We start from the raw sequence: 15,177 nt of genomic DNA, 5'->3' as shown, positions 1-15,177 counted from the left end.
GCTCTATATACTAACAGGCTCTATATACTAACAGCTCTATATACTAACAGGCTCTATATACTAACAGGCTCTATATACTAACAGCTCTATATACTAACAGCTCTATATACTAACAGGCTCTATATACTAACAGGCTATATATACTAACAGGCTCTATATACTAACAGCTCTATATACTAACAGGCTCTATATACTAACAGCTCTATATACTAACAGCTCTATATATTAACAGCTCTATACACTAACAGCTCTATATACTAACAGCTCTATATACTAACAGGCTCTATATACTAACATGCTCTATATACTAACAGGCTCTATATACTAACAGCTCTATATACTAACAGCTCTATATACTAACAGCTCTATATACTAACAGCTCTATATACTAACATGCTCTATATACTAACATGCTCTATATACTAACAGCTCTATATACTAACATGCTCTATATACTAACAGCTCTATATACTAACAGCTCTATATACTAACAGCTCTATATACTAACAGCTCTATATACTAACAGCTCTATATACTAGCAGGCTCTATATACTAACAGCTCTATATACTAGCAGGCTCTATATACTAACAGCTCTATATACTAACAGCTCTATACACTAACAGGCTCTATATACTAACAGGCTCTATATACTAACAGCTCTATATACTAACAGGCTCTATATACTAACAGGCTCTATATACTAACATCTCTATATATTAACAGCTCTATACACTAACAGCTCTATATACTAACAGCTCTATATACTAACAGGCTCTATATACTAACAGGCTCTATATACTAACAGGCTCTATATCAGACCTGGGCATTGTACGGCCCGCGGGCCGGATCCGGCCCGCGGGATGATGCTGACCGGCCCGCGAAAGATTACATGATAATAAAAAAAAATAAAAAGAAAATAAAAAAAAATATTTTTTTTTAATATTTTTTTTTGATTTTTTTTTTTTATTTATTTTTTTTTTTCATGTCAACGTTCACACGCACAGTATACGCTTAGGAGACATGCTCAGACGATGTTGGTTCTCTTTGGATCCACCTACATATGTGAACAGACATTCTCAGTCATGACATTTACCAAGTCCAGGTACAGATCCTCTCTCACTGATGAACATCTGGCAGCTGTGCTTCGCATCTCCACCTCAGACATGCAACCTGACTTTGATGGACTTGTTAAAGCTCAACAGAGACTGGATTTCTCACACTGAATGAAAAAAAAAGAACTGAAGAACACTAAAATGTGGAAATATAACAAGTGAAATGGGACACTTGATATTTTTTTTTCTTTTTTTTGCACAGTTCTGAAAACATTAAATGTTTAATATAGGCATGTAAAGTAAAAAAGGCTACAAAACTGGGACACTTTTCTTTACACAGTTCAGTGACATGTCTTGTTTATTTTTGCTATAAGATGATGTGATGTCTTTAGAAAGCTAAGAAAATCCTTGTTTCAATAGTATATGAAACTCAAAATGCCCTTTATTATTAATGTTTCACATTTTGTTTATCATTTTGGAAATAAATTCTATTTGAATAAATTATATTTTTGAAAGCTAACCGCACCTTTTAATTGCCAAATAATAACATACACTCTTACCAGGGGTCAAAAGTTTCAAAACAATGCCATTTACTGCTTTTTATATAGAAATAAAATGTATATTATGCATAATTGAGTTTGGAATTTTGGCCCGGCCCCCCAACATATTTTCAGTTGCTCATTCGGCCCCCCGGGAAAAATAATTGCCCACCCCTGCTCTATATACTAACAGCTCTATATACTAACAGCTCTATATACTAACAGCTCTATATACTAACAGGCTCTATATACTAACAGGCTCTATATACTAACAGCTCTATATACTAACAGCTCTATATACTAACAGCTCTATATACTAACAGGCTCTATATACTAACAGGCTATATATACTAACAGGCTCTATATACTAACAGCTCTATATACTAACATGCTCTATATACTAACAGCTCTATATACTAACAGCTCTATATACTAACAGCTCTATATACTAACAGCTCTATATACTAACAGCTCTATATACTAGCAGGCTCTATATACTAACAGCTCTATATACTAGCATGCTCTATATACTAACAGCTCTATATACTAACAGCTCTATACACTAACATGCTCTATATACTAACAGCTCTATATACTAACAGCTCTATATACTAACAGCTCTATACACTAACAGGCTCTATATACTAACAGCTCTATATACTAACAGCTCTATATACTAACAGGCTCTATATACTAACAGCTCTATATACTAACAGGCTCTATATACTAACAGCTCTATATACTAACAGCTCTATATACTAACAGCTCTATATACTAACAGCTCTATATACTAACAGGCTCTATATACTAGCAGCTCTATATACTAACAGCTCTATATACTAACAGCTCTATATACTAACAGCTCTATATACTAACAGCTCTATATACTAACAGCTCTATATACTAACAGGCTCTATATACTAACAGCTCTATATACTAACAGCTCTATATATTAACAGCTCTATACACTAACAGCTCTATATACTAACATCTCTATATACTAACAGGCTCTATATACTAACATGCTCTATATACTAACAGGCTCTATATACTAACAGCTCTATATACTAACAGCTCTATATACTAACAGCTCTATATACTAACAGCTCTATATACTAACAGGCTCTATATACTAACATGCTCTATATACTAACAGCTCTATATACTAACATGCTCTATATACTAACAGCTCTATATACTAACAGCTCTATATACTAACATCTCTATATACTAACAGCTCTATATACTAGCAGGCTCTATATACTAACAGCTCTATATACTAGCAGGCTCTATATACTAACAGCTCTATATACTAACAGCTCTATATACTAACAGCTCTATATACTAACAGCTCTATACACTAACATGCTCTATATACTAACAGCTCTATATACTAACAGCTCTATATACTAGCAGCTCTATATACTAGCAGCTCTATATACTAACAGGCTCTATATACTAACAGCTCTATATACTAACAGGCTCTATATACTAACAGGCTCTATATACTAACAGGCTCTATATACTAACAGCTCTATATACTAACAGCTCTATATACTAACAGGCTCTATATACTAACAGCTCTATATACTAACAGGCTCTATATACTAACAGCTCTATATACTAACAGCTCTATATACTAGCAGCTCTATATACTAACAGGCTCTATATACTAACAGCTCTATATACTAACAGCTCTATATACTAACAGCTCTATATACTAACAGTGTTATGGTTTGTAACCGACCCCAATCGCACAACACAAGACAGGTATGAGAGTAAGCCAAGAACTGGGCATTTATTGAAACACACAGAAAACGGCACTGTCCCTTTAAGGGAGAACACAAAATACTGGAAAACAAGAAAGGGGAAAAATAGGCACAGTGCCTTTAAGAGGCGAGCTGGCTAAGGGGAAGGCTAAGGGAACAGGGCCAGGGCAAGGGAAACAGGACAGGAACAGGGAGGACTAGGAGGGCTGGAAGGGATGACTAGGAGGACTAGGAGGACTGGACAGGGAGGACTAGGAGGACAAGAGAGGGGAAACAGGGACAGAGGCTCGCGGAGGCGGGCTGGGGACAGGGAGGACTGGAAGGACTAGACAGGGAGGACTAGGATGACTAGGAGGACTGGAAGGACTGGACAGGGAGGACTAGGAGGACTAGACAGACTGGACGGACTGGACAGGGAGGACTAGAGAACTGGACAGGGAGGACTTGGAACAGGGCGAAGACTGGAGCTGCTTACAGGGACAGAGAAAACAGACAAAGCCTGGGATACAAGCATTAGAAGAATGTTGCTGCTCTGCAGCTTCTCCCGGGAAGGTTCGTCTGAGGAATCTGACAGTGACGTCAGAGCCGCTCTGCAGGATCCTCTCGGCAGCTTTCCAAGGTGGTAACGGGACCGAGAGAGAGAGAGAGCGGGTTAGCTCAGAGTTCAGTTGGGAACAGACAGGTGACATGAGAAGTGACTTGTCCCAAACAGATAATCCTAGTGACTGAATCTTCGGTGTAAATACACACTGTGAGCAAATGTCCCAACAACAATCCAAATGATAGAATCTTCGGTGCTAATACACACAGTGAGCGAAGTCCCAATAATAATCCAAGTGATAATATCTTCGGTGTGAATACACACGGTGAGCGATGTTCAAGCAAACATTATCCCAAATGAACAATCCAAAAAGCTGACACTGGGTGAGTGACAGTCTGACAAAAAGCAGGATATCTTCAGTGTCTAAAACACACGAAAAACGAATAGGGTCAAAGACAGTCTTGCCAAACTCACCCAGGCGCTGTGCGTAAAGAGAGCAGGATCAAACAGGGCGAGCGCGTCGCCACGGGGAACGGGTTGTCCAAGCGGAGGTCTGAGTGGTGCGCGACTGCTTGGAGTACGCGCCGGTACGGAGGGCGCATCTGGCGCGGAGGTCTGAGTGGTGCGCGACTGCTTGGAGTACGCGCCGGTACGGAGGGCGCATTTGGCGCGGAGGTCTGAGTGGTGCGCGTCTGCTTGGAGTACGCGCCGGTACGGAGGACGCATCTGGAGTGCGTCTGAATGCGCGTCTGGAGTGAAGAGCACGTCTGCGCGGAAGAGCGTGCCAGGCTCGGAGGTCTGGATGGTGCGCGTCTGCTTTGAGTACGCGCCGGTACGGAGAGCGCATCTGCTGCGCGGAGGTCTGGAGTGGAACACCGGAATACCTCCCGTAGAGGTTTAGAGAGCGCAGTGCGGTGTCTCCTTCCAGGCAAACGGCGACAGGTGGCGAACGCTTGAGTGCATCTGGCGCAGAGGTCTGGATGCGCGTCTGGACGTCTGCTGCGCGGAGGTCTGAAGTGGAACACTGGAATACTTCCCGTGGAAGTTTAGAGAGCGCAGTCCAGTGTCTCCTTCCAGGCAAACGGCGACAGGAGGCGAAGGCTAGAGCGCATCTCACGCCGGAGATGAAAACAGCATAAACAGACAGAGAACCTCCCGAAGGAGTCTTGGTGATAGAGATATTATACGGAACGACCCGACGAGGCCAGAGGGGAAGAGCGAGGTACTTAAAGCCCAAAGGGGAACTAATTAGAATACACGTCAGGTGCGTGAAGGTAATTGATACTTGAAACTAGAAGTGTGTGTTCGGCACCAGACCAATCAAACACATAATGACAGGTAGTCCAAGGGTGTGGCTGCTGAAGAGCAAACGAACGCGAGGGTGGGGGCTAGTGAGGTGAGGAGAATGCAATTGATTAACAGAAAACTAAAGGAACAGAGCGAGTAGGCTTAAAGGAACAGAGCGAGTAGGTGAGCAACGGACAAAACCTTACAGTACCCCCCCCTCCACGGGAGCCACCCGGCGACCCAAAAATACAGACAGAGCGGCAGGGGACAAAACAAGGCAACAAACAAAAAGTACAGGGCCATGCTAGCAGGGGAAGCTACAACAAAAGTGGGGCTAGCAAGGAACAGGGTAGCTGATGGGTAACCAGGGTAGCAGAAGGGTAACTAGGGTAGCTGAGGGGTAAGTAGGGTAGCCGAGGGGTAACTAGAGGAGCTGAGGGGTAATAAGAGGAGCTGAGGGGTAACTAGAGGAGCTGAGGGGTAACTAGAGGAGCTGAGGGGTAACCAGAGGAGCTGAGGGGTAACCAGAGGAGCACCGGGAAGGGGCTAGCAGAGGGAAAGGGTAGCTGCCAGGGCACAGATAGCTACAGGGCCTATGCTAGCTGTACTGCTACATTAACATAGAGGCTGCGCTAGCTGCCGGAGCTAGGCTAGCAGACAGGGCTGGAACAGGGGCACTGGAGAGGGGAACAGGGAAGGGGCTAGCAAAGGGAAAGGGTAGCTGCCAGGGCACTGATAGCTACAGGGCCTATGCTAGCTGTACTGCTACATTAACATAGAGGCTGCGCTAGCTGCCGGAGCTAGGCTGGCAGACAGGGCTGGACCAGCATGAGAGAACAAGCTAGCTGGAAGGACAGTCCTAGCTGTGGGGAACTGACCTTGCTAGCTGAAGGGGCAGTCCTAGCAGTGGGAGCACTGACCTTGCTAGCTGAAGGGGCAGTCCTAGCAGTGGGAGAAAACTGACCTTGCTAGCTGAAGGGGCAGTCCTAGCAGTGGGGCAAACTGACCTTGCTAGCTGAAGCGGCAGTCCTAGCAGTGGGAGAAAACTGACCTTGCTAGCTGAAAGGGCAGTCCTAGCAGTGGGAGAAAACTGACCTTGCTAGCTGAAAGGGCAGTCCTAGCAGTGGGAAAACTGACCTTGCTAGCTGAAAGGGCAGTCCTAGCAGTGGGAAAAAACTGACCTTGCTAGCTGAAAGGCAGTCCTAGCAGTGGGAGAAAACTGACCTTGCTAGCTGAAAGGGCAGTCCTAGCAGTGGGAAAAAACTGACCTTGCTAGCTGAAAGGGCAGTCCTAGCAGTGGGAGAAAACTGACCTTGCTAGCTGAAAGGGCAGTCCTAGCAGTGGGAAAAACTGACCTTGCTAGCTGAAAGGGCAGTCCTAGCAGTGGGAGAAAACTGACCTTGCTAGCTGAAAGGGCAGTCCTAGCAGTGGGAAAAACTGACCTTGCTAGCTGAAAGGGCAGTCCTAGCAGTGGGTAAACTGACCTTGCTAGCTGAAAGGGCAGTCCCAGCAGTGGGAGAAAACTGACCTTGCTAGCTGAAAGGGCAGTCCTAGCAGTGGGAAAAACTGACCTTGCTAGCTGAAAGGGCAGTCCTAGCAGTGGGAGAAAACTGACCTTGCTAGCTGAAAGGGCAGTCCTAGCAGTGGGAAAACTGACCTTGCTAGCTGAAGGAGCAGTCCTAGCAGTGGGAAGGCTACACAAAAAGTGGAGGCCATGCAGAGGGACCGGGTTAGCTGCCTGGGCAAGGCTAGCTACAGGGCCTATGCCAGCTGCAAGGGCTGCATTAACATAGAGGCTGTGCTAGCAGCCGGGGCTAAGCTAGCAGACTGGGGCCATGCAGAGGGACTGGGTAAGCTGTCTGGGCATGGCTAGCTACAGGGCCTATGCCAGCAGCAAGGGCTGCATTAACATAGAGGCTGTGCTAGCAGCCGGGGCAAAACTAGCAGACTGGGGCCATGCTGGTAGTAGAGGCCTAACAAGCTGCCGGGGAGCTAACGAGGCTAACAGGGAAGCAAACAGGGCTAACAGGGGAGCACTAAACAGGCTAAACAGGGGAGCTAACAGGGGAGACTAACAAGCAAAAAAAAGGCAAACTCAACATACACCGTCTGTGCTGGCTGGGGTCGTCGATTGGTCGGGTCGTACTGTTATGGTTTGTAACCGACCCCAATCGCACAACACAAGACAGGTATGAGAGTAAGCCAAGAACTGGGCATTTATTGAAACACACAGAAAACGGCACTGTCCCTTTAAGGGAGAACACAAAATACTGGAAAACAAGAAAGGGGAAAAATAGGCACAGTGCCTTTAAGAGGCGAGCTGGCTAAGGGGAAGGCTAAGGGAACAGGGCCAGGGCAAGGGAAACAGGACAGGAACAGGGAGGAGTAGGAGGGCTGGAAGGGATGACTAGGAGGACTAGGAGGACTGGACAGGGAGGACTAGGAGGACAAGAGAGGGGAAACAGGGACAGAGGCTCGCGGAGGCGGGCTGGGGACAGGGAGGACTGGAAGGACTAGACAGGGAGGACTAGGATGACTAGGAGGACTGGAAGGACTGGACAGGGAGGACTAGGAGGACTAGACGGACTGGACGGACTGGACAGGGAGGACTAGAGAACTGGACAGGGAGGACTTGGAACAGGGCGAAGACTGGAGCTGCTTACAGGGACAGAGAAAACAGACAAAGCCTGGGATACAAGCATTAGAAGACTGTTGCTGCTCTGCAGCTTCTCCCGGGAAGGTTCGTCTGAGGAATCTGACAGTGACGTCAGAGCCGCTCTGCAGGATCCTCTCGGCAGCTTTCCGAGGTGGTAACGGGACCGAGAGAGAGAGAGAGCGGGTTAGCTCAGAGTTCAGTTGGGAACAGACAGGTGACAGGAGAAGTGACTTGTCCCAAACAGATAATCCTAGTGACTGAATCTTCGGTGTAAATACACACTGTGAGCAAATGTCCCAACAACAATCCAAATGATAGAATCTTCGGTGCTAATACACACAGTGAGCGAAGTCCCAATAATAATCCAAGTGATAATATCTTCGGTGTGAATACACACGGTGAGCGATGTTCAAGCAAACATTATCCCAAATGAACAATCCAAAAAGCTGACACTGGGTGAGTGACAGTCTGACAAAAAGCAGGATATCTTCAGTGTCTAAAACACACGAAAAACGAATAGGGTCAAAGACAGTCTTGCCAAACTCACCCAGGCGCTGTGCGTAAAGAGAGCAGGATCAAACAGGGCGAGCGCGTCGCCACGGGGAACGGGTTGTCCAAGCGGAGGTCTGAGTGGTGCGCGACTGCTTGGAGTACGCGCCGGTACGGAGGGCGCATCTGGCGCGGAGGTCTGAGTGGTGCGCGTCTGCTTGGAGTACGCGCCGGTACGGAGGACGCATCTGGAGTGCGTCTGAATGCGCGTCTGGAGTGAAGAGCGCGTCTGCGCGGAAGAGCGCGCCAGGCTCGGAGGTCTGGATGGTGCGCGTCTGCTTTGAGTACGCGCCGGTACGGAGAGCGCATCTGCTGCGCGGAGGTCTGGAGTGGAACACCGGAATACCTCCCGTAGAGGTTTAGAGAGCGCAGTGCGGTGTCTCCTTCCAGGCAAACGGCGACAGGTGGCGAAGGCTTGAGTGCATCTGGCGCAGAGGTCTGGATGCGCGTCTGGACGTCTGCTGCGCGGAGGTCTGAAGTGGAACACTGGAATACCTCCCGTGGAAGTTTAGAGAGCGCAGTCCAGTGTCTCCTTCCAGGCAAACGGCGACAGGAGGCGAAGGCTAGAGCGCATCTCACGCCGGAGATGAAAACAGCATAAACAGACAGAGAACCTCCCGAAGGAGTCTTGGTGATAGAGATATGATACGGAACGACCCGACGAGGCCAGAGGGGAAGAGCGAGGTACTTAAAGCCCAAAGGGGAACTAATTAGAATACACGTCAGGTGCGTGAAGGTAATTGATACTTGAAACTAGAAGTGTGTGTTCGGCACCAGACCAATCAAACACATAATGACAGGTAGTCCAAGGGTGTGGCTGCTGAAGAGCAAACGAACGTGAGGGTGGGGGCTAGTGAGGTGAGGAGAATGCAATTGATTAACAGAAAACTAAAGGAACAGAGCGAGTAGGCTTAAAGGAACAGAGCGAGTAGGTGAGCAATGGACAAAACCTTACAAACAGCTCTATATACTAACAGCTCTATATACTAACAGCTCTATATACTAACAGCTCTATATACTAACAGCTCTATATACTAACAGGCTCTATATACTAACAGCTCTATATACTAACAGCTCTATATACTAGCAGCTCTATATACTAACAGCTCTATATACTAACAGCTCTATATACTAACATGCTCTATATACTAACAGCTCTATATACTAACAGGCTCTATATACTAACAGGCTCTATATACTAACAGCTCTATATACTAACAGCTCTATATACTAGCAGCTCTATATACTAACATGCTCTATATACTAACAGGCTCTATATACTAACAGCTCTATATACTAACAGCTCTATATACTAACAGGCTCTATATACTAACAGGCCTATATACTAACAGCTCTATATACTAACAGCTCTATATACTAACAGGCTCTATATACTAACAGCTCTATATACTAACAGCTCTATATACTAACAGGCTCTATATACTAACAGCTCTATATACTAACAGCTCTATATACTAACAGCTCTATATACTAACAGCTCTATATACTAACAGCTCTATACACTAACAGGCTCTATATACTAACAGCTCTATATACTAACAGTTCTATATACTAACAGCTCTATATACTAACAGCTCTATATACTAACAGCTCTATATACTAACATGCTCTATATATTAACAGCTCTATATACTAACAGCTCTATATACTAACAGGCTCTATATACTAACAGCTCTATATACTAACAGGCTCTATATACTAACAGGCTCTATATACTAACAGCTCTATATACTAACAGGATCTATATACTAACAGCTCTATATACTAACAGCTCTATATACTAACAGGCTCTATATACTAACAGCTCTATATACTAACAGCTCTATATACTAACAGCTCTATATACTAACAGCTCTATATACTAACAGCTCTATATACTAACATGCTCTATATACTAACAGCTCTATATACTAACATGCTCTATATACTAACAGCTCTATATACTAACAGGCTCTATATACTAACAGCTCTATATACTAACATGCTCTATATACTAACAGCTCTATATACTAACAGCTCTATATACTAACAGCTCTATATACTAACAGCTCTATATACTAACAGCTCTATATACTAACAGGCTCTATATACTAACAGCTCTATATACTAACATGCTCTATATACTAACAGCTCTATATACTAACAGGCTCTATACACTAACAGGCTCTATATACTAACAGGCTCTATATACTAACAGCTCTATATACTAACAGTTCTATATACTAACAGCTCTATTCTATATACTAACAGCTCTATATACTAACAGGCTCTATATACTAACAGCTCTATATACTAACAGCTCTATATACTAACAGGCTCTATATACTAGCAACTCTATATACTAACAGCTCTATATACTAACAGCTCTATATACTAACAGCTCTATATACTAACAGCTCTATATACTAACAGCTCTATATACTAACAGCTCTATATACTAACAGGCTCTATATACTAACAGCTCTATATACTAACATGCTCTATATACTAACAGCTCTATATACTAACAGGCTCTATACACTAACAGGCTCTATATACTAACAGGCTCTATATACTAACAGCTCTATATACTAACAGCTCTATATACTAACAGCTCTATTCTATATACTAACAGCTCTATACACTAACAGGCTCTATATACTAACAGCTCTATATACTAACAGCTCTATATACTAACAGGCTCTATATACTAGCAGCTCTATATACTAACAGCTCTATATACTAACAGGCTCTATATACTAACAGCTCTATATACTAACAGCTCTATATACTAACAGCTCTATATACTAACAGCTCTATATACTAGCAGCTCTATATACTAACAGCTCTATATACTAACAGCTCTATATACTAACAGGCTCTATATACTAACAGCTCTATATACTAACAGCTCTATATACTAACATCTCTATATACTAACAGGCTCTATATACTAACAGCTCTATATACTAACAGGCTCTATATACTAACATCTCTATATACTAACAGCTCTATATACTAACAGCTCTATATACTAACAGGCTCTATATACTAACAGCTCTATATACTAACATCTCTATATACTAACAGCTCTATATACTAACAGCTCTATATACTAACAGCTCTATATACTAACATCTCTATATACTAACAGCTCTATATACTAACAGCTCTATATACTAACAGCTCTATATACTAACAGCTCTATATACTAACAGGCTCTATATACTAACAGCTCTATATACTAACAGGCTATATATACTAACAGCTCTATATACTAACAGGCTCTATATACTAACAGGCTCTATATACTAACAGGCTCTATATACTAACAGCTCTATATACTAACAGCTCTATATACTAACAGCTCTATATACTAACAGCTCTATATACTAACAGCTCTATATACTAACAGCTCTATATACTAACAGCTCTATATACTAACAGGCTCTATATACTAGCAGCTCTATATACTAACAGCTCTATATACTAACAGGCTCTATATACTAACAGCTCTATATACTAACAGCTCTATATACTAACAGCTCTATATACTAACAGCTCTATATACTAACAGCTCTATATACTAACAGCTCTATATACTAACAGGCTCTATATACTAACAGCTCTATATACTAACATGCTCTATATACTAACAGCTCTATATACTAACAGGCTCTATACACTAACAGGCTCTATATACTAACAGGCTCTATATACTAACAGCTCTATATACTAACAGCTCTATATACTAACAGCTCTATTCTATATACTAACAGCTCTATATACTAACAGGCTCTATATACTAGCAGCTCTATATACTAACAGCTCTATATACTAACAGGCTCTATATACTAGCAGCTCTATATACTAACAGCTCTATATACTAACAGGCTCTATATACTAACAGCTCTATATACTAACAGCTCTATATACTAACAGCTCTATATACTAACAGCTCTATATACTAGCAGCTCTATATACTAACAGCTCTATATACTAACAGGCTCTATATACTAACAGCTCTATATACTAACAGGCTCTATATACTAACAGCTCTATATACTAACAGCTCTATATACTAACATCTCTATATACTAACATATCTATATACTAACAGCTCTATATACTAACAGGCTCTATATACTAACAGGCTCTATATACTAACAGCTCTATATACTAACAGCTCTATATACTAACAGCTCTATATACTAACAGCTCTATATACTAACAGCTCTATATACTAACAGCTCTATATACTAACAGCTCTATATACTAACAGCTCTATATACTAACAGGCTCTATATACTAACAGCTCTATATACTAACAGCTCTATATACTAACAGCTCTATATACTAACAAGCTCTATATACTAACAGCTCTATATACTAACAGGTTCTATATACTAACATGCTCTATATACTAACAGCTCTATATACTAACATCTCTATATACTAACAGCTCTATATACTAACATCTCTATATACTAACAGCTCTATATACTAACAGGCTCTATATACTAACAGCTCTATATACTAACAGGCTATATATACTAACAGCTCTATATACTAACAGCTCTATATACTAACATGCTCTATATACTAACAGCTCTATATACTAACAGCTCTATATACTAACAGCTCTATATACTAACAGCTCTATATACTAACAGCTCTATATACTAACAGGCTCTATATACTAACAGCTCTATATACTAACAGCTCTATATACTAACAGCTCTATATACTAACAGGCTCTATATACTAACAGCTCTATATACTAACAGCTCTATATACTAACAGCTCTATATATTAACAGCTCTATACACTAACAGCTCTATATACTAACATGCTCTATATACTAACAGCTCTATATACTAACAGCTCTATATACTAACAGCTCTATATACTAACATGCTCTATATACTAACAGGCTCTATATACTAACAGCTCTATATACTAACAGCTCTATATACTAACAGGCTCTATATACTAACAGGCTCTATATACTAACAGCTCTATATACTAACAGCTCTATATACTAACAGCTCTATATACTAACAGGCTCTATATACTAACAGGCTCTATATACTAACAGGCTCTATATACTAACAGGCTCTATATACTAACAGCTCTATATATTAACAGCTCTATACACTAACAGCTCTATATACTAACAGCTCTATATACTAACAGCTCTATATACTAACATGCTCTATATACTAACAGGCTCTATATACTAACAGCTCTATATACTAGCAGCTCTATATACTAACAGGCTCTATATACTAACAGCTCTATATACTAACAGCTCTATATACTAACAGCTCTATATACAAACAGCTCTATATACTAACAGCTCTATATACTAACAGCTCTATATACTAACAGCTATATATACTAACAGGCTCTATATACTAACAGCTCTATATACTAACAGCTCTATATACTAACAGCTCTATATACTAACAGCTCTATATACTAACAGCTCTATATACTAACATGCTCTATATACTAACAGCTCTATATACTAACATGCTCTATATACTAACAGCTCTATATACTAACAGGCTCTATATACTAACAGGCTCTATATACTAACAGCTCTATATACAAACAGCTCTATATACTAAAAGCTCTATATACTAACAGCTCTATATACTAACAGGCTCTATATACTAACAGCTCTATATACTAGCAGGCTCTATATACTAACAGCTCTATATACTAACAGCTCTATACACTAACAGGCTCTATATACTAACAGCTCTATATACTAACAGCTCTATATACTAACAGCTCTATATACTAACAGCTCTATACACTAACATGCTCTATATACTAACAGGCTCTATATACTAACAGCTCTATATACTAACAGCTCTATATACTAACATGCTCTATATACTAACAGGCTCTATATACTAACAGGCTCTATATACTAACAGCTCTATATACTAACATGCTCTATATACTAACAGCTCTATATACTAACAGCTCTATATACTAACAGCTCTATATACTAACAGCTCTATATACTAACATGCTCTATATACTAACAGGCTCTATATACTAACAGGCTCTATATACTAACAGCTCTATACACTAACAGGCTCTATATACTAACAGGCTCTATATACTAACAGCTCTATATACTAACAGCTCTATACACTAACAGGCTCTATATACTAACAGGCTCTATATACTAACAGGCTCTATATACTAACAGGCTCTATATACTAACAGCTCTATATACTAACAGCTCTATATACTAACAGCTCTATATACTAACAGGCTCTATATACTAACAGCTCTATATACTAACAGCTCTATATACTAACAGCTCTATATACTAACAGGCTCTATATACTAACAGCTCTATATACTAACAGCTCTATATACTAACAGCTCTATATACTAACAGCTCTATATACTAACAGCTCTATATACTAACAGCTCTATATACTAACAGCTCTATATACTAACAGGCTCTATATACTAACAGCTCTATATACTAACAGGCTCTATATACTAACCGCTCTATATACTAACAGCTCTATATACTAACAGCTCTATATACTAACATGCTCTATATACTAACAGGCTCTATATACTAACAGCTCTATAAACTAACAGGCTCTATATACTAACATGCTCTATATACTAACAGCTCTATATACTAACAGGCTCTATATACTAACAGGCTCTATATACTAACAGCTCTATATACTAACAGGCTCTATATACTAACAGGCTCTATATACTAACAGCTCTATATACTAA

General features: G+C 41.2%; 1 protein-coding gene across 1 annotated transcript in view; it reads right to left on the bottom strand.

The window, feature by feature from the left end:
* Positions 1-15,177, bottom strand: part of LOC311238043 (double C2-like domain-containing protein beta) — a gene marked incomplete at both ends in the record, with an annotated part of 231,909 nt that overhangs the window by 25,301 nt on the left and 191,431 nt on the right. The window lies entirely within an intron of this gene.

This window comes from Notolepis coatsorum (assembly GCF_963971535.1).
Source record: "Notolepis coatsorum genome assembly, chromosome: 12".
NCBI classification, from domain to species: domain Eukaryota; kingdom Metazoa; phylum Chordata; class Actinopteri; order Aulopiformes; family Paralepididae; genus Notolepis; species Notolepis coatsorum.
The sequence above is the reverse complement of the archived record's forward strand: the minus strand, read 5'-3'. Positions and strand labels throughout refer to the sequence as shown.